Source organism: Camponotus vicinus, unplaced genomic scaffold, assembly GCF_025532165.1.
Source record: "Camponotus vicinus isolate PSW18456_S1 unplaced genomic scaffold, iyCamVici1.0 SCAF_10, whole genome shotgun sequence".
NCBI lineage: Eukaryota > Metazoa > Arthropoda > Insecta > Hymenoptera > Formicidae > Camponotus > Camponotus vicinus.
Genome location: NW_028141946.1, coordinates 8,563,327 through 8,585,767, shown reverse-complemented (window position 1 = coordinate 8,585,767; position 22,441 = coordinate 8,563,327).

The following is a 22,441-nucleotide window of genomic DNA, read 5'->3' as shown; positions in this document are numbered from 1 at the left end:
TTTTTTACAATTCCTTACATCATATAAAGAAAAATTGTGGATTAAGGCCAGGTCTACAATAGATAACTTAAGCCTTAAGTCTTAAGAAATTGACCAATCACATTCGAGTATTCTTTCAAGTATTCTCTTCATATTTGACTGTGATTGGTCAATTTCTTAAGGCTTAGAGCTTAAATTACCTATTGTAGACCCGGCTTTAAAGTAAAAACTAAATTTCCTTTCAAATAAATTTGTATAAATGCTATGCACACATATACGAAAAATCAAGGCGTAATATGAATTTTATACTTTTATTTTTTAGGATCGATCTCTAATTTTAAGAATCGATTCATTGGATTAATCGAAGATGTAAGATCGATCTAAAAAATCGAGAATCGGATATAAAAGAATCGATTCTTCAAAAGATCGATTCAAGATCGCCCATCCCTACTTCAAATACGGGTTCCACCTAAATCGGAGGCATGGACCAGAGAGAAGCCTGAGAGCGGCCATGCCCCTGATTTAGGTGGAACCCGTATTTGAAGCGCCTCTATGTCCATAAAACGTGGACATTGAACTACATAGCCATGTCCATGAAACTTTTCAAAGGGTAACATGCTATGTCCACGATTTGTGGTTCTGTTCCGTGCTATATGCACAAAGTGCCGGCAATATGACTGCAAAAATATGAATGCAAGACAAGTTATGTATACATCTTTAATGTAAATAAGATTTGTGGTCTCTCTTTCTCCATATATATATATATATATATATATATATCGAGATTTATACTAAAAATAGCTATATACAATATATAGAAATTTATTCATAATATGACTATACTTGAAAATAAGATATTTTTTACCAGACTATTAATAAATAATTTATATATTTAAAGAGAGAGAAAGTTTGATATTATTTTCAATATAGATCCTACACATTTCTTAAGAATAAAAGTTCTAAATAATAAAGATGTATATATATATATATATATATATATATATATATATATATATATATATATATATATATATGTATATATATACACACGCGCGCGCGCGCGCGCGCGCGTGTGTGTGTGTGTGTGTGTGTGTGTGTGTGTGTGTGGTATATACGTATGTATGTACGTATGTATGTATAAAAGCAATGCGAAAGTTACGTGAGGAAGCGAGAAGGACAAGTAAAATAACAATAAGAGCGAACGAGATAGAAATAGCACGAGCAACGAGACTCGAGCTCGAGAATCGGATTTTTCTTGCGCGCTATTATTTTCCTCTCGCTCGCACCTATTACTGTCTCGCTCGCTCCTATTACTGTCTCGCTCGCTCCTATTATTGTCTCGCTCGTTCTTGTTACTGTTTCGCTCGCTCTCGATTCTTGGGTCCGCTTATCTTTCCGAGCTATCTATCACGATTGTCAAGTGTGACAAAGAAAGTAAGACCATGAGTAGAGAGCGAGCGAGATGACCTATCATCAAAGAGTTCCGAAGTCTCTTACAATCGGTTTCTTCGCTTCCTCTATCCATTCGCAATTCACGAAAATGTAAACATCTTATAAAATAAAAATTGAAACTTTTATTTTTAATTTTATCGGTTTGAAAGTAATTTTAATGAATTAATGAGATTTTGGCGATTAAAATGATATCAAACATGACGTAAATCGGGTAATTTTTAATTATTCTGATAATAAATATTTCATTATAATTATATATTTAATTAAATTTATGCGATTTATATCGTGTTTGGTATTATTTTAATCGCAAAATTCTCATTATTCTATTAAAATTACTTTCAAATGAATAAAAAATGCATTTTATTTTTTGACATATATTCGTGAATATTATAAATGAAGTCTCGTGTAAGAAATTTCGGAATCTGCGGCATCGGGAATTTTTTCGTTATTTATAATAATATATGACTTTAAATTGCCATAAAATAAAAACTAAAGCTTTTATATTTTGTTTGATCTTTTTTGATTAAAAGGGATTAATGAAATTCTTGCGTTTAAAATGACATCGAACACAATATAATTCGGATAACTTTTACTTATTGTTATATAAGTAAAAGAATGTTTCTAATTGAAAATTATTTGAATAAAATGTTGGGTTTAATGTGATTTTACAATTAGTCGTAAAAATCATATTAATTCTAAAATTATGTTCAGTAAGATAAATTAAGTAATATAAAAATTTTAGTTTCTAATACATTTTCAATGTTATCAATTGTGGTGTTCACATGACGTCTCCTGGTCTAAATATGTTCAATATAATTAATATTAAATGGTCTATATATTGTGCAGTGAAACAATTTATTTTAATTTATTATATATATATATGTATATACAGGGTGTCGCAGATCACCCGTTTCAGCCGAATATCTCAAAAACTGAGCGCGGCAGACAAAAATATTTCAAACAAAAGTTGTAAGGTTTCAAGTAACGCATTACATGGTGATATCAGTATGACCTTGAAGAGTGTTGTCAAGATCAGGGCAAAATCACTTTGGATTTTTTAAATGGAACTCGCTATTTTTATTACATATTCTTGTAGCTCATCTCAAGAGCTTTCCAAAATACTATAATTAAGTTAGTTTTAATTAAGTACTTTCCGAGTTATGAGGCTTGAAATCATTTCTTAATTTTACATAAACCGTAAAATATCTTGTAAAATATTCATTTTTCGATTATCTTACCTTAATACTTTTATGTACAAAATAATGAGAGGAATCAATTGGTGTAAAGAAAACATAGTTGTTTCGAAGAAAAAATATGTAATTGTTAATTGCAAATTAAAAGAACAGTTAGAAGGAGACAAAGAGTGAGTTAAGCTAAGATTAAAGTTAAACGACGTTGGTAGAAACAGGCATAAGTCAACGATTAAATTATAAGATAAATCGCGATTTAAAATTCCCGAGAAAATGCGACGAATAAATAAATCGATAATATTCGGAATATCCGATTGTGATATGTACCTTTTATAATATAATAATCGAAGCGTCTCAATAGACATTATAATCGCGCGCGATATAATTATCACATAAATGCGAAGATATTTGGACAGACAATTTGATGTCTGTAATATTTACGAATACAGTACTCATTGTCTGAGTCAATTGCGAATCTTTATAAGATAAATCGCGACTCGAATTCACGGGAAAACGCGACGAATAAATAAGTCCATAATATGCGGAATATTTGATCGCGATACGTAATTTTTATAATATAATAATCGAAGCTCTCAATAGACACGAGCGCGATATAATTGCTATCACGTAAGTATAGAAAATCAAAAATATTTCGACAATCATTTGAGGTCTGTAATGTTTGCGAATATACAATTCACCGACCGATTTACTTGCGAATTTTTATAAGATAAATCGCGATTTAAAATTCGCGATAAAACGCGACGAATAAATAAATCGATAATATTCAAAATATTCAATTGCAGATACGCGAATGATATATCAGTAATATCCGATAAAAAGAGGAGCGATCTTAAAAATGGAGAACGATTAACATCTTGTGTCTACATTAGATTTCGCAACATCAATCTGCGAAGAAAAGTTAAGTAATCCATTGAATGTCGGGAACTTCACTGTAGGAGGGAACGAATCCTGGATCTTCCGGACTATTCCCGATAGCAATGTGATTTCAGTAATAAATCAACCACAATTATCCCTCGTCATTATCTCCAATTCACGAAATTGATATGCACATTAGAAAACATGTTCTTCCATTATTAAGAAATATATTTCTTTATTGAAAATTAAATGGATATAACGACCTTTTTTATTGAAATGTGATTACGAACGATTATATTTATAAATAATAAAATACATGCATTATTGGAGTTTGTGTTAAATGTGCGAACACATAATTTGGGGTACGGTTCGCGCGCGCGAGACGAATCGAACCCGATATCAGCAAGATTTAAAAAATTTCAATTCGAACAGTGTGCAAAATAAAATAAATCAAATAATTTTAAACAATTAATTCTAGATTAATTCTCTAGATTCTTATTCTTATAACGTTTAAATTAATAATTTCTTTTCTTTTAATCAATATCTTACTGATATAGGTACCCATTCGATTTGTCTCGAAATTTTTAAGTATTCGCACATTTTATATAATATACATGTATAATTTCGCGTATATATAATATATAACATTATTAAAAATTATAAAAATATTTTGGATACGTAAATTTGTGCATGTATTTTATTATACATATATATAAAATGGTATATATCTAAAAACTAATATTTCAAAATGCCGATGGATGTCCAATACCTGCAAATAGTTTCTTAAAAGAAACTAAAAATTAATGTTAATATCCCCAGCACCTAAAAATAATTTTTCAAAAGAGACAAATTATATTAATTAAAAATATATTCGTTCGTAATTATTTTTATCAAAAAATTTATACAAATTAATTACAATATGAAATTACTTGAAAACCTAAAATTTATACACAACGCTATATCCATATTTAATCTACTATTAAATCTTTCTAGCATTATATATATAGACAATAATAATACCAATCCTAATAATGATAGAACATTTTTAACGAAGAAAAGAAAAGATACATTTCTCTCATCTAAATATATATTATTTAAATTAATTCGACGTTAAAGAAGCGTATCATCGTTGAATTACTACCGAAATCATTGCTTTCGGAAATTGCCAGGAAAACCTGAGATTAGTTCCTTCAATCTTACAATAAAAATTCCCAATTTTTAACAGGGCACCGAACTAGACGTCGCGAATGGATCTCACAAGAACCGATGAAAAATAATTCTCCATGATGAAAATCGTTTTGACTCCTTGGCGGTACGAGCCACGCAACTTTCATTAAAGTTTATTTAACGGAAGGAACAATGGTAACTCTTTTATTAAAACGACAATCTCGTCTAAGAACGCGAAAAAGAATGCGAAAAAGGACGCGAAAAGAACACGGTGTTTTCGCAACGGTAATTTATTAATTTATTTATGAATATTTTCCGATATGAAAAAAAAAATTCGTAAATACAAATATAACCAAAAAAAATAAATTATTAAATTCATAATAATTAACTCGCGATTCTATAATATCGAAGGTGATCGTTAAATTTTGTGAAGTTAATATTTAATCGTTGACTTATCACAAATCTTATCGAATCTTCACTCTCTTATTCGACATTTCTTTATATTTAATTAGCAATATTTAGGAATATTATCTGACGAGAGGGACAGCGATAAAATTCTTCTGTTAAAATGATAATCTTGTATAAGAACGCGAAGAGAACGCGGAAAGAACACGGTATTTTCGCAATCATAATTTAATAATTTATTTTAAGAATATTCAGTTCCTCTTTGACATGAAAATACAAACAGTTACTCTTTTATGAATATTCCAAAAATATATACTACAGAAACAAATACTTTAATTTAATGAATTACTATTATGTTAATTACTATTATGTAATCATTATACGTATACTTTCGATAATTTTTCGTGTAATTTACATAAGAATTTACAATCATAAATACAATTTCATATAATATAATTATAGTCATAATTGTATTGTATTTTACAATTAAAATATCAATGTTAGATATTATAATTAAAATACAATTATAACTATTTATAATTTACAATTTACAATTTACAAATTTATGATGCTATCAATATCAAATAATAATTCCATTTATTCAAATATTTAATAACATTGATATAATAATTTGATATTGATAGCATTAACATTTGGATTTAATATTATATTCGATTTAATACACATACATTTTTAAGTTTTAAAATAAAATATAACATGTTAAGATTTCTTAAACGTTAATAATTATACAATTTCTTTAATATTTCTGAAGATAATTTTGATAATTTAAATTTCCCTTTTAAAACATTTTTATTTTTAAAACATGTTATATTCATTTTTACGTGTTTAAAAATAAATTCAACTTAATTAAAATAATTTTAATTTACCCCTAGGATTATTGGAATATTAAAAGAAAGAATGAATCTTACTTAATAGCCCTAACAACCCTACTATTAAAGGATTCTAATAATTTTAATAGCTCCAACAATCCTACTATAACAGAATTCTAATGATCTTAAGAGCCCTAACAACCCTAATATTAATAGAAGAATTCTAATGATTTTACTTAATAGCCTTAACAACCCTACTTCCTGATTAACTAAAATTATTCGAGATTTGAGGAACCTATCTCTAATCATCACCTCACCTAATCATGTATATATTTTAGTCACGTGCCCTAACCGCGTACCCTAACCGTACTCTTCAGGCCAGTTGAACCTACCTTTCGTTGATCCTGGCCACTTTCTTTCTCGATCTCTAATCAGAGATCGAAGAAGGAGATAATTACTCCTTCTTTTGCCGGATAATTACCGGCAAAAGAGCGTGAAATATTTACGCTCATTTAGTAACGATCGTTCGATTTCACGATCGTTCGTTAAATATTGAATATAACTTTATTTTAACTGAAATAAAGCCAAATTACTACAAATTTCTATAAATTATATTTTATAGTAAAATATAAAATTAATATGTGTATTTATCATATTACAAATTATTTAATTAATTAATCATTTGGCTTTATATTAAGTTAAAGTAAAGTTTAAAAACAATATCTACAAACAAATTCTACGATGGATGAGCTATGAGCAATTAGAAGATAAGTGCGTATTATAAGAATAAATTAGCATCAAAAATTGATAAAATTGGTAATTGTTAATGCGTGTCCTTTATTTAATAAATTAGACAAAATCTTTACAAAAAAATCTTTTCTTAATCTCTTCTTTTTTTAATTAATATTTCAATATATTTTCGCAATAGATGCAAAGCATAAGTTCGAAAGAACTTATTAAAATTATTTAATTTAATTGAATTAATTTAATTTAATTATTTAATTTAATTTATTTAATTTAATCCATCCTAGCTCATCCATTTTAAGGCAACGGATTTATCTACAATCTACAATCTACATCTACATCTACATCTACATCTGCAATCTCTACGAATCTGTTACCTTAAAGTTAAATAAAAGTTTTTTTCACTCACCGGCACTGATGCGCAACAGCGGAGTTGTTGTTATCGAAGCTAGTTGTCTGTAACATACAAATATAAAATTCATTTATAATAATGCTCACAAAATGCAATTAATATTTAAAAAAATTTTTATCGCGCAGAATTTTATATCCCATGTGTAAAATAATAAGCAGATAAACACGTATGGAAAAATTTTATAAATTTTTGAAACCGTTTTTTAAATAGAAAATTTTATATGACTTTTATAAAAATCTTTCTCTTTAATTCATTTAAATAATAAGATCGAATTATTGTTCGTTTATAACAAGTTAACGATTTATAACAATTAACATATAAATAATAGATATTCACCATCAGGTTGCTCCGCCGATGTAAGATGCCTCTCCCAGGCCTCCTCCTCCTCTCATGTTATTGGCGCGCGATAACGACACTCCCGCACTCGCGAGCGATATTTTTATATCGCTATTTCCGCTATTTTACGCGCGATACTTAACGGTGTCCGCACTATTTCGGTACAATAAAAAATTTTCTATTTGATCGCGCGATGTATATACTTAATATGTATATACTTTGAACGGCACTCCCGGTTTCGGTACGAGCGAAAATCCCATTTCACTTACGAGAATCAGCTTCGAGTCAACAGGTCGGGAATGCAACGATACAACGAGCAAGGACTAAGCCCAAACCGGAAAAAAGACGAAGCGATTAACGGAAATAGAGGAAAATGAAGTTCACCAACTCTTTTTCGCGCATAATTATCCTATCTCGTATCGAACCTGGACCCGCTAAGCACGATTTCAGGTGCTCCGCCCGGACATATTATGCCTCCCGCGGTTGCTATATGCTACACCAGGCTAGTAGACGGCAAAAGAAGAGGATATCCACATTTTTTAAATGCTAACATTCAGCAATTTAGAAAATGGGGAGGCAACCCCTTTTACCGAGCGAAAATCGTGCCTAGGGGAATCCACTCGACTCCTCGACAGGGTTAACACACGCAGTGCGTATGGCTGTAGACGAGCAAAGAGAAGGGACCCATTGACGACCATTCCGAGCAATCGATCAAGTTCTAACTAATTCGGGCCGAATCACTTGACGAAGCACGAAGCACGAAGCGCGAGTGTACGTTGTATAGTAACGTGTGCAAACTCGAAACATCTCAGTTAGTTGGCATCGGAAGTAGAGACTCGTGACAATAAATGAAATTGGGATTTTATATGAAAAAGTCCAAAAGTTCCGCGAAAACGCGACAACGCGAGAATACTGCAACGCGAAAACGCGGTAACGAAGCGCTTGCCGTCCGCGGCACGTTGACGGCACCGACGACGCGAAAGGGTACTTAGCTTCCCATTCAGGCAGCTTAAAATTTATCATAAATAGAAAAATTTAAGATAAACCTCAAGGCACCATCCAAGTACTAAGCCCTCCCACCGCGACAAGGTGTACCCCATGGGAGGGTTATATTATATATAATTTTATATATAATATAATACATAATTTGAAATTTATTTTGTAATATAGTACATAAATTTAAATTCGCAAATATAAATAATAAATAAAAATATAAAAGATAAAAGAAAATCTATTATATAAAGCAATGTTCAAAATAATTGATTTTAAAACTAATTATTTTTAAAACTAATTATTATATTTTAATATTATAAATTTCGTAATTACAAAATAATTTATATTTCTTAGATATAAACTTTTAGAAATATGATAAATAAAAAAATTTCTATTTTTTTTATACATGAAATATTTAAATAAATATATTAATATGAAATGTTTTATAAAATATAAGAAGTAACTGAAAATATTAATTAATAAAAAATTTTATAAATGTTTTATAAATATTTTAAAATAAAATGGAATATTTTTTTCGGCATACGCTGACGTTCGTGCACTCGTAAATAATAACGCGATTTAAGGTGCACAAGAATTTTAATAAACCGCGAGTAACATACAAGAATTCAGAATAATCGTAAAATGGATCACAAATAGACGCGCGTCCGCACAGCTTGACAGCTGGGCTCAGATTCTTTGACAGTCGTTGTTTATAACAATATCTTGACATCGCGCGCGGAAACGACCTTCTTCGAAAGAATTCAACGGGTGACGAATACAGCGGGACGGGACGCGGGGACGCAACAATATAACAAATAATGAATGTGATAAATAATTTATATTAATGACTTACATCATATTTCATTGGTCCATTCATTTCCAAAATCTCCTTTTTTTTTTGCTTTCTTCGCTTTTTCCTCGTGGCACTTCAATCCTCGTTGCACTCATTTGAATTCCTCGTTGCACTTACATTCATTCACGAAAAGTTCCTCGTTGCACTTGCAATTGTGTTCAGAGAAAGAATTTGATAATATATGATACGTCTCACATCACTACTCAAGATATTCACTGCTCAAGAGCCACTGAGCGAATGATCGTAAGTCAGAAACATTACCGCGGTACTGTTTATATCGCCAAGGTTGACTATGTAAAGAAAGAATTTGATAATATGTGAAACGTCTCTCACGTCACTACTCAAGATCACTGTGCGAATGATAATAAAGCCGTGTAACATATTAACAATAGCGCGATACTGTTTATCAAGGTCGAACACGGTGTTATTGATAATTCTCTCGTTGCCGAAATATTTTCTGTAATATAAAATATTCGTGCGCGGAATATTAAATTATAGAAGCATTTTAATTTATTGATTAAGATTAATTGATTATTTATTAAACTATTCATCATGAAGTCTTTCGTTATACTAATTATTTGCATCTATAATTCGATTGTTTTACTTCGTGTTCTTTCACAATCCCCCCCCCAAATTATATTTAGATTGTCAAGTAAAATGATAAAGTAACACGGATGGAATATATTTGTGACTCTAAGTATTAAAATAATAATTATTGTCCGTAAAGATTGCAAACATCGATGTGATTATTTAATATGTTGGATTCCTATCACATTAAATCGATTCTCGATTAAATTGTATATTAATATACAATTTAATCGAGAATCGATAAAATGATAGGAATACAAAATATTAAATAATCACTTCGATCATTGTGATCTTTACGGACAATAATTATTATTTTAATACTTAGAGTCACAAATATATTCCATCCGTGTTACTTTATCACTCTACTTGACAATCTAAATATAATTTGGGGGGGGGAGGGATTCTGAGAAAACACGAAGTAAAACAATCGAATTACAGATGCAAATAATTAACGTAACGAAATGCTCCGTGATAAATTGTTTAATTAATAATCAATAAATTAAAGTATTTCTGTTATTTAATATATTTCGCGTTAGTGTATATTTTATAATATATAAAATATTTCAACGAATTGTCGATAACGGTGTTCGACTTTGGCAATATAAAATATAAACAGTAGCACACTATACGTTACGGCTTTGTCATCATTCGCGCGGTGACTCTCGAGTAGTAAGGTAGTGGTGAGAAACGCTTCGTATATTGTAATTTTTCTACTAAATACGATTACGATTAGTATCGAAACATAATTTGCTATAAATATTAATAATTAAAAATTAATTAACTTTTGATAAACGACATGAAACTGTATCGCAACGATAAATATTTATCGAATCGTAATCAATCATTACTGCGAATAAAAATTGAAATAGGGGATACATGAAAGATGACAAGAGAATTAAATATATTATGATCTTTTGATCATCGATGCTTATTATAATATTTCTTTAACAATATTAGAATTAAATATATTTCTTGTTTAATTAACCAGGATTGAGAAAATTTAAAGCATTGGTCGAAATATATTTAATTCTAATATTGTTAAAGAAATATTATAATAAGCATTGATGATCAAAAGATCATAATATATTTAATTCTCTTGTCCCCTTTCATGTATTCCCTGTTTCAATTTTTATTCGCAGTAATGAATGATTACGATTCGATAAATATTTATCGTTGCGATACAGTTTCATGTTTATCAAAAGTTAATTAATTTTTAATTATTAATATTTATAGCAAATTATGTTTCGATACTAATCATAATCGTGTTTAGTACAAAAATTACAATATACGAAGCGTTTCTCATCACTACTTTATTACTCGAGAGTCACCGTGCGAATGATGACAAAGCCGTGATATGTATAGCGCGCTTGCTATACGTCGCCAAGGCCAAACATGATATTATTGATAATTCTCTGCCGAAATATTTTACGTACTACATAAACACGCGGAATTTTAAATTATAGAGGTATTTTATTTTAAATTAATTATTAAACGATTGATATATCACGGAACCTTTTGTTATGCTAATGATTTGAATTTATTCGATTGTTTTACCGCGTTTTTCCGAAGTCAAATTTTATAATATTTAGTTTTGCATTTTAAAAGACTGACTTAGAGCGAACTAAATAAATAAATAAATGATGTTGAGAAAAAGAAAAAGAAGACACATAAATAAATAAATAAATAATAGCGTGGAAAGAGAGAACATACTAATATTGTTATATAATAAATTATTATTAATTAAATTATTTATATTTTTATTTATATTATTTATATTATCAGAGGGACATATGTGTTACCCTCTGAGAACATTCGTGGACATTGGTTTTGTAGTTCATGTCCACGTTTTTAGTGTCCACAGAGGGAGTATCGCTTCCAGGGATCATCTAAAAACGGGTCATGACATCTCTCAGTCTTCTCTCTGAATGTACGTAACGTAAGCTATAGATTTTCTGCCAGAGAGAAGACTGAGAGATGTCATGACCCGTTTTTAGATGATCCCTGGAAGCGATACTCCCTCTGTGGACACTAAAAACGTGGACATGAACTACAAAACCAATGTCCACGAATGTTCTCAGAGGGTAACACATATGTCCCTCTGATAATATAAATAATATAAATAAAAATATAAATAATTTAATTAATAATAATTTATTATATAACAATATTAGTATGTTCTCTCTTTCCACGCTATTATTTATTTATTTATTTATGTGTCTTCTTTTTCTTTTTCTCAACATCATTTATTTATTTATTTAGTTCGCTCTAAGTCAGTCTTTTAAAATGCAAAACTAAATATTATAAAATTTGACTTCGGAAAAACGCGGTAAAACAATCGAATAAATTCAAATCATTAGCATAACAAAAGGTTCCGTGATATATCAATCGTTTAATAATTAATTTAAAATAAAATACCTCTATAATTTAAAATTCCGCGTGTTTATGTAGTACGTAAAATATTTCGGCAGAGAATTATCAATAATATCATGTTTGGCCTTGGCGACGTATAGCAAGCGCGCTATACATATCACGGCTTTGTCATCATTCGCACGGTGACTCTCGAGTAATAAAGTAGTGATGAGAAACGCTTCGTATATTGTAATTTTTGTACTAAACACGATTATGATTAGTATCGAAACATAATTTGCTATAAATATTAATAATTAAAAATTAATTAACTTTTGATAAACATGAAACTGTATCGCAACGATAAATATTTATCGAATCGTAATCATTCATTACTGCGAATAAAAATTGAAACAGGGAATACATGAAAGGGGACAAGAGAATTAAATATATTATGATCTTTTGATCATCAATGCTTATTATAATATTTCTTTAACAATATTAGAATTAAATATATTTCGACCAATGCTTTAAATTTTCTCAATCCTGGTTAATTAAACAAGAAATATATTTAATTCTAATATTGTTAAAGAAATATTATAATAAGCATCGATGATCAAAAGATCATAATATATTTAATTCTCTTGTCATCTTTCATGTATCCCCTATTTCAATTTTTATTCGCAGTAATGATTGATTACGATTCGATAAATATTTATCGTTGCGATACAGTTTCATGTCGTTTATCAAAAGTTAATTAATTTTTAATTATTAATATTTATAGCAAATTATGTTTCGATACTAATCGTAATCGTATTTAGTAGAAAAATTACAATATACGAAGCGTTTCTCACCACTACCTTACTACTCGAGAGTCACCGCGCGAATGATGACAAAGCCGTAACGTATAGTGTGCTACTGTTTATATTTTATATTGCCAAAGTCGAACACCGTTATCGACAATTCGTTGAAATATTTTATATATTATAAAATATACACTAACGCGAAATATATTAAATAACAGAAATACTTTAATTTATTGATTATTAATTAAACAATTTATCACGGAGCATTTCGTTACGTTAATTATTTGCATCTGTAATTCGATTGTTTTACTTCGTGTTTTCTCAGAATCCCTCCCCCCCCCAAATTATATTTAGATTGTCAAGTAGAGTGATAAAGTAACACGGATGGAATATATTTGTGACTCTAAGTATTAAAATAATAATTATTGTCCGTAAAGATCACAATGATCGAAGTGATTATTTAATATTTTGTATTCCTATCATTTTATCGATTCTCGATTAAATTGTATATTAATATACAATTTAATCGAGAATCGATTTAATGTGATAGGAATCCAACATATTAAATAATCACATCGATGTTTGCAATCTTTACGGACAATAATTATTATTTTAATACTTAGAGTCACAAATATATTCCATCCGTGTTACTTTATCATTTTACTTGACAATCTAAATATAATTTGGGGGGGGGATTGTGAAAGAACACGAAGTAAAACAATCGAATTATAGATGCAAATAATTAGTATAACGAAAGACTTCATGATGAATAGTTTAATAAATAATCAATTAATCTTAATCAATAAATTAAAATGCTTCTATAATTTAATATTCCGCGCACGAATATTTTATATTACAGAAAATATTTCGGCAACGAGAGAATTATCAATAACACCGTGTTCGACCTTGATAAACAGTATCGCGCTATTGTTAATATGTTACACGGCTTTATTATCATTCGCACAGTGATCTTGAGTAGTGACGTGAGAGACGTTTCACATATTATCAAATTCTTTCTTTACATAGTCAACCTTGGCGATATAAACAGTACCGCGGTAATGTTTCTGACTTACGATCATTCGCTCAGTGGCTCTTGAGCAGTGAATATCTTGAGTAGTGATGTGAGACGTATCATATATTATCAAATTCTTTCTCTGAACACAATTGCAAGTGCAACGAGGAACTTTTCGTGAATGAATGTAAGTGCAACGAGGAATTCAAATGAGTGCAACGAGGATTGAAGTGCCACGAGGAAAAAGCGAAGAAAGCAAAAAAAAAAGGAGATTTTGGAAATGAATGGACCAATGAAATATGATGTAAGTCATTAATATAAATTATTTATCACATTCATTATTTGTTATATTGTTGCGTCCCCGCGTCCCGTCCCGCTGTATTCGTCACCCGTTGAATTCTTTCGAAGAAGGTCGTTTCCGCGCGCGATGTCAAGATATTGTTATAAACAACGACTGTCAAAGAATCTGAGCCCAGCTGTCAAGCTGTGCGGACGCGCGTCTATTTGTGATCCATTTTACGATTATTCTGAATTCTTGTATGTTACTCGCGGTTTATTAAAATTCTTGTGCACCTTAAATCGCGTTATTATTTACGAGTGCACGAACGTCAGCGTATGCCGAAAAAAATATTCCATTTTATTTTAAAATATTTATAAAACATTTATAAAATTTTTTATTAATTAATATTTTCAGTTACTTCTTATATTTTATAAAACATTTCATATTAATATATTTATTTAAATATTTCATGTATAAAAAAAATAGAAATTTTTTTATTTATCATATTTCTAAAAGTTTATATCTAAGAAATATAAATTATTTTGTAATTACGAAATTTATAATATTAAAATATAATAATTAGTTTTAAAAATAATTAGTTTTAAAATCAATTATTTTGAACATTGCTTTATATAATAGATTTTCTTTTATCTTTTATATTTTTATTTATTATTTATATTTGCGAATTTAAATTTATGTACTATATTACAAAATAAATTTCAAATTATGTATTATATTATATATAAAATTATATATAATATAACCCTCCCATGGGGTACACCTTGTCGCGGTGGGAGGGCTTAGTACTTGGATGGTGCCTTGAGGTTTATCTTAAATTTTTCTATTTATGATAAATTTTAAGCTGCCTGAATGGGAAGCTAAGTACCCTTTCGCGTCGTCGGTGCCGTCAACGTGCCGCGGACGGCAAGCGCTTCGTTACCGCGTTTTCGCGTTGCAGTATTCTCGCGTTGTCGCGTTTTCGCGGAACTTTTGGACTTTTTCATATAAAATCCCAATTTCATTTATTGTCACGAGTCTCTACTTCCGATGCCAACTAACTGAGATGTTTCGAGTTTGCACACGTTACTATACAACGTACACTCGCGCTTCGTGCTTCGTGCTTCGTCAAGTGATTCGGCCCGAATTAGTTAGAACTTGATCGATTGCTCGGAATGGTCGTCAATGGGTCCCTTCTCTTTGCTCGTCTACAGCCATACGCACTGCGTGTGTTAACCCTGTCGAGGAGTCGAGTGGATTCCCCTAGGCACGATTTTCGCTCGGTAAAAGGGGTTGCCTCCCCATTTTCTAAATTGCTGAATGTTAGCATTTAAAAAATGTGGATATCCTCTTCTTTTGCCGTCTACTAGCCTGGTGTAGCATATAGCAACCGCGGGAGGCATAATATGTCCGGGCGGAGCACCTGAAATCGTGCTTAGCGGGTCCAGGTTCGATACGAGATAGGATAATTATGCGCGAAAAAGAGTTGGTGAACTTCATTTTCCTCTATTTCCGTTAATCGCTTCGTCTTTTTTCCGGTTTGGGCTTAGTCCTTGCTCGTTGTATCGTTGCATTCCCGACCTGTTGACTCGAAGCTGATTCTCGTAAGTGAAATGGGATTTTCGCTCGTACCGAAACCGGGAGTGCCGTTCAAAGTATATACATATTAAGTATATACATCGCGCGATCAAATAGAAAATTTTTTATTGTACCGAAATAGTGCGGACACCGTTAAGTATCGCGCGTAAAATAGCGGAAATAGCGATATAAAAATATCGCTCGCGAGTGCGGGAGTGTCGTTATCGCGCGCCAATAACATGAGAGGAGGAGGAGGCCTGGGAGAGGCATCTTACATCGGCGGAGCAACCTGATGGTGAATATCTATTATTTATATGTTAATTGTTATAAATCGTTAACTTGTTATAAACGAACAATAATTCGATCTTATTATTTAAATGAATTAAAGAGAAAGATTTTTATAAAAGTCATATAAAATTTTCTATTTAAAAAACGGTTTCAAAAATTTATAAAATTTTTCCATACGTGTTTATCTGCTTATTATTTTACACATGGGATATAAAATTCTGCGCGATAAAAATTTTTTTAAATATTAATTGCATTTTGTGAGCATTATTATAAATGAATTTTATATTTGTATGTTACAGACAACTAGCTTCGATAACAACAACTCCGCTGTTGCGCATCAGTGCCGGTGAGTGAAAAAAACTTTTATTTAACTTTAAGGTAACAGATTCGTAGAGATTGCAGATGTAGATGTAGATGTAGATGTAGATTGTAGATTGTAGATAAATCCGTTGCCTTAAAATGGATGAGCTAGGATGGATTAAATTAAATAAATTAAATTAAATAATTAAATTAAATTAATTCAATTAAATTAAATAATTTTAATAAGTTCTTTCGAACTTATGCTTTGCATCTATTGCGAAAATATATTGAAATATTAATTAAAAAAAGAAGAGATTAAGAAAAGATTTTTTTGTAAAGATTTTGTCTAATTTATTAAATAAAGGACACGCATTAACAATTACCAATTTTATCAATTTTTGATGCTAATTTATTCTTATAATACGCACTTATCTTCTAATTGCTCATAGCTCATCCATCGTAGAATTTGTTTGTAGATATTGTTTTTAAACTTTACTTTAACTTAATATAAAGCCAAATGATTAATTAATTAAATAATTTGTAATATGATAAATACACATATTAATTTTATATTTTACTATAAAATATAATTTATAGAAATTTGTAGTAATTTGGCTTTATTTCAGTTAAAATAAAGTTATATTCAATATTTAACGAACGATCGTGAAATCGAACGATCGTTACTAAATGAGCGTAAATATTTCACGCTCTTTTGCCGGTAATTATCCGGCAAAAGAAGGAGTAATTATCTCCTTCTTCGATCTCTGATTAGAGATCGAGAAAGAAAGTGGCCAGGATCAACGAAAGGTAGGTTCAACTGGCCTGAAGAGTACGGTTAGGGTACGCGGTTAGGGCACGTGACTAAAATATATACATGATTAGGTGAGGTGATGATTAGAGATAGGTTCCTCAAATCTCGAATAATTTTAGTTAATCAGGAAGTAGGGTTGTTAAGGCTATTAAGTAAAATCATTAGAATTCTTCTATTAATATTAGGGTTGTTAGGGCTCTTAAGATCATTAGAATTCTGTTATAGTAGGATTGTTGGAGCTATTAAAATTATTAGAATCCTTTAATAGTAGGGTTGTTAGGGCTATTAAGTAAGATTCATTCTTTCTTTTAATATTCCAATAATCCTAGGGGTAAATTAAAATTATTTTAATTAAGTTGAATTTATTTTTAAACACGTAAAAATGAATATAACATGTTTTAAAAATAAAAATGTTTTAAAAGGGAAATTTAAATTATCAAAATTATCTTCAGAAATATTAAAGAAATTGTATAATTATTAACGTTTAAGAAATCTTAACATGTTATATTTTATTTTAAAACTTAAAAATGTATGTGTATTAAATCGAATATAATATTAAATCCAAATGTTAATGCTATCAATATCAAATTATTATATCAATGTTATTAAATATTTGAATAAATGGAATTATTATTTGATATTGATAGCATCATAAATTTGTAAATTGTAAATTGTAAATTATAAATAGTTATAATTGTATTTTAATTATAATATCTAACATTGATATTTTAATTGTAAAATACAATACAATTATGACTATAATTATATTATATGAAATTGTATTTATGATTGTAAATTCTTATGTAAATTACACGAAAAATTATCGAAAGTATACGTATAATGATTACATAATAGTAATTAACATAATAGTAATTCATTAAATTAAAGTATTTGTTTCTGTAGTATATATTTTTGGAATATTCATAAAAGAGTAACTGTTTGTATTTTCATGTCAAAGAGGAACTGAATATTCTTAAAATAAATTATTAAATTATGATTGCGAAAATACCGTGTTCTTTCCGCGTTCTCTTCGCGTTCTTATACAAGATTATCATTTTAACAGAAGAATTTTATCGCTGTCCCTCTCGTCAGATAATATTCCTAAATATTGCTAATTAAATATAAAGAAATGTCGAATAAGAGAGTGAAGATTCGATAAGATTTGTGATAAGTCAACGATTAAATATTAACTTCACAAAATTTAACGATCACCTTCGATATTATAGAATCGCGAGTTAATTATTATGAATTTAATAATTTATTTTTTTTGGTTATATTTGTATTTACGAATTTTTTTTTTCATATCGGAAAATATTCATAAATAAATTAATAAATTACCGTTGCGAAAACACCGTGTTCTTTTCGCGTCCTTTTTCGCATTCTTTTTCGCGTTCTTAGACGAGATTGTCGTTTTAATAAAAGAGTTACCATTGTTCCTTCCGTTAAATAAACTTTAATGAAAGTTGCGTGGCTCGTACCGCCAAGGAGTCAAAACGATTTTCATCATGGAGAATTATTTTTCATCGGTTCTTGTGAGATCCATTCGCGACGTCTAGTTCGGTGCCCTGTTAAAAATTGGGAATTTTTATTGTAAGATTGAAGGAACTAATCTCAGGTTTTCCTGGCAATTTCCGAAAGCAATGATTTCGGTAGTAATTCAACGATGATACGCTTCTTTAACGTCGAATTAATTTAAATAATATATATTTAGATGAGAGAAATGTATCTTTTCTTTTCTTCGTTAAAAATGTTCTATCATTATTAGGATTGGTATTATTATTGTCTATATATATAATGCTAGAAAGATTTAATAGTAGATTAAATATGGATATAGCGTTGTGTATAAATTTTAGGTTTTCAAGTAATTTCATATTGTAATTAATTTGTATAAATTTTTTGATAAAAATAATTACGAACGAATATATTTTTAATTAATATAATTTGTCTCTTTTGAAAAATTATTTTTAGGTGCTGGGGATATTAACATTAATTTTTAGTTTCTTTTAAGAAACTATTTGCAGGTATTGGACATCCATCGGCATTTTGAAATATTAGTTTTTAGATATATACCATTTTATATATATGTATAATAAAATACATGCACAAATTTACGTATCCAAAATATTTTTATAATTTTTAATAATGTTATATATTATATATACGCGAAATTATACATGTATATTATATAAAATGTGCGAATACTTAAAAATTTCGAGACAAATCGAATGGGTACCTATATCAGTAAGATATTGATTAAAAGAAAAGAAATTATTAATTTAAACGTTATAAGAATAAGAATCTAGAGAATTAATCTAGAATTAATTGTTTAAAATTATTTGATTTATTTTATTTTGCACACTGTTCGAATTGAAATTTTTTAAATCTTGCTGATATCGGGTTCGATTCGTCTCGCGCGCGCGAACCGTACCCCAAATTATGTGTTCGCACATTTAACACAAACTCCAATAATGCATGTATTTTATTATTTATAAATATAATCGTTCGTAATCACATTTCAATAAAAAAGGTCGTTATATCCATTTAATTTTCAATAAAGAAATATATTTCTTAATAATGGAAGAACATGTTTTCTAATGTGCATATCAATTTCGTGAATTGGAGATAATGACGAGGGATAATTGTGGTTGATTTATTACTGAAATCACATTGCTATCGGGAATAGTCCGGAAGATCCAGGATTCGTTCCCTCCTACAGTGAAGTTCCCGACATTCAATGGATTACTTAACTTTTCTTCGCAGATTGATGTTGCGAAATCTAATGTAGACACAAGATGTTAATCGTTCTCCATTTTTAAGATCGCTCCTCTTTTTATCGGATATTACTGATATATCATTCGCGTATCTGCAATTGAATATTTTGAATATTATCGATTTATTTATTCGTCGCGTTTTATCGCGAATTTTAAATCGCGATTTATCTTATAAAAATTCGCAAGTAAATCGGTCGGTGAATTGTATATTCGCAAACATTACAGACCTCAAATGATTGTCGAAATATTTTTGATTTTCTATACTTACGTGATAGCAATTATATCGCGCTCGTGTCTATTGAGAGCTTCGATTATTATATTATAAAAATTACGTATCGCGATCAAATATTCCGCATATTATGGACTTATTTATTCGTCGCGTTTTCCCGTGAATTCGAGTCGCGATTTATCTTATAAAGATTCGCAATTGACTCAGACAATGAGTACTGTATTCGTAAATATTACAGACATCAAATTGTCTGTCCAAATATCTTCGCATTTATGTGATAATTATATCGCGCGCGATTATAATGTCTATTGAGACGCTTCGATTATTATATTATAAAAGGTACATATCACAATCGGATATTCCGAATATTATCGATTTATTTATTCGTCGCATTTTCTCGGGAATTTTAAATCGCGATTTATCTTATAATTTAATCGTTGACTTATGCCTGTTTCTACCAACGTCGTTTAACTTTAATCTTAGCTTAACTCACTCTTTGTCTCCTTCTAACTGTTCTTTTAATTTGCAATTAACAATTACATATTTTTTCTTCGAAACAACTATGTTTTCTTTACACCAATTGATTCCTCTCATTATTTTGTACATAAAAGTATTAAGGTAAGATAATCGAAAAATGAATATTTTACAAGATATTTTACGGTTTATGTAAAATTAAGAAATGATTTCAAGCCTCATAACTCGGAAAGTACTTAATTAAAACTAACTTAATTATAGTATTTTGGAAAGCTCTTGAGATGAGCTACAAGAATATGTAATAAAAATAGCGAGTTCCATTTAAAAAATCCAAAGTGATTTTGCCCTGATCTTGACAACACTCTTCAAGGTCATACTGATATCACCATGTAATGCGTTACTTGAAACCTTACAACTTTTGTTTGAAATATTTTTGTCTGCCGCGCTCAGTTTTTGAGATATTCGGCTGAAACGGGTGATCTGCGACACCCTGTATATACATATATATATATAATAAATTAAAATAAATTGTTTCACTGCACAATATATAGACCATTTAATATTAATTATATTGAACATATTTAGACCAGGAGACGTCATGTGAACACCACAATTGATAACATTGAAAATGTATTAGAAACTAAAATTTTTATATTACTTAATTTATCTTACTGAACATAATTTTAGAATTAATATGATTTTTACGACTAATTGTAAAATCACATTAAACCCAACATTTTATTCAAATAATTTTCAATTAGAAACATTCTTTTACTTATATAACAATAAGTAAAAGTTATCCGAATTATATTGTGTTCGATGTCATTTTAAACGCAAGAATTTCATTAATCCCTTTTAATCAAAAAAGATCAAACAAAATATAAAAGCTTTAGTTTTTATTTTATGGCAATTTAAAGTCATATATTATTATAAATAACGAAAAAATTCCCGATGCCGCAGATTCCGAAATTTCTTACACGAGACTTCATTTATAATATTCACGAATATATGTCAAAAAATAAAATGCATTTTTTATTCATTTGAAAGTAATTTTAATAGAATAATGAGAATTTTGCGATTAAAATAATACCAAACACGATATAAATCGCATAAATTTAATTAAATATATAATTATAATGAAATATTTATTATCAGATTAATTAAAAATTACCCGATTTACGTCATGTTTGATATCATTTTAATCGCCAAAATCTCATTAATTCATTAAAATTACTTTCAAACCGATAAAATTAAAAATAAAAGTTTCAATTTTTATTTTATAAGATGTTTACATTTTCGTGAATTGCGAATGGATAGAGGAAGCGAAGAAACCGATTGTAAGAGACTTCGGAACTCTTTGATGATAGGTCATCTCGCTCGCTCTCTACTCATGGTCTTACTTTCTTTGTCACACTTGACAATCGTGATAGATAGCTCGGAAAGATAAGCGGACCCAAGAATCGAGAGCGAGCGAAACAGTAACAAGAACGAGCGAGACAATAATAGGAGCGAGCGAGACAGTAATAGGAGCGAGCGAGACAGTAATAGGTGCGAGCGAGAGGAAAATAATAGCGCGCAAGAAAAATCCGATTCTCGAGCTCGAGTCTCGTTGCTCGTGCTATTTCTATCTCGTTCGCTCTTATTGTTATTTTACTTGTCCTTCTCGCTTCCTCACGTAACTTTCGCATTGCTTTTATACATACATACGTACATACATACGTATA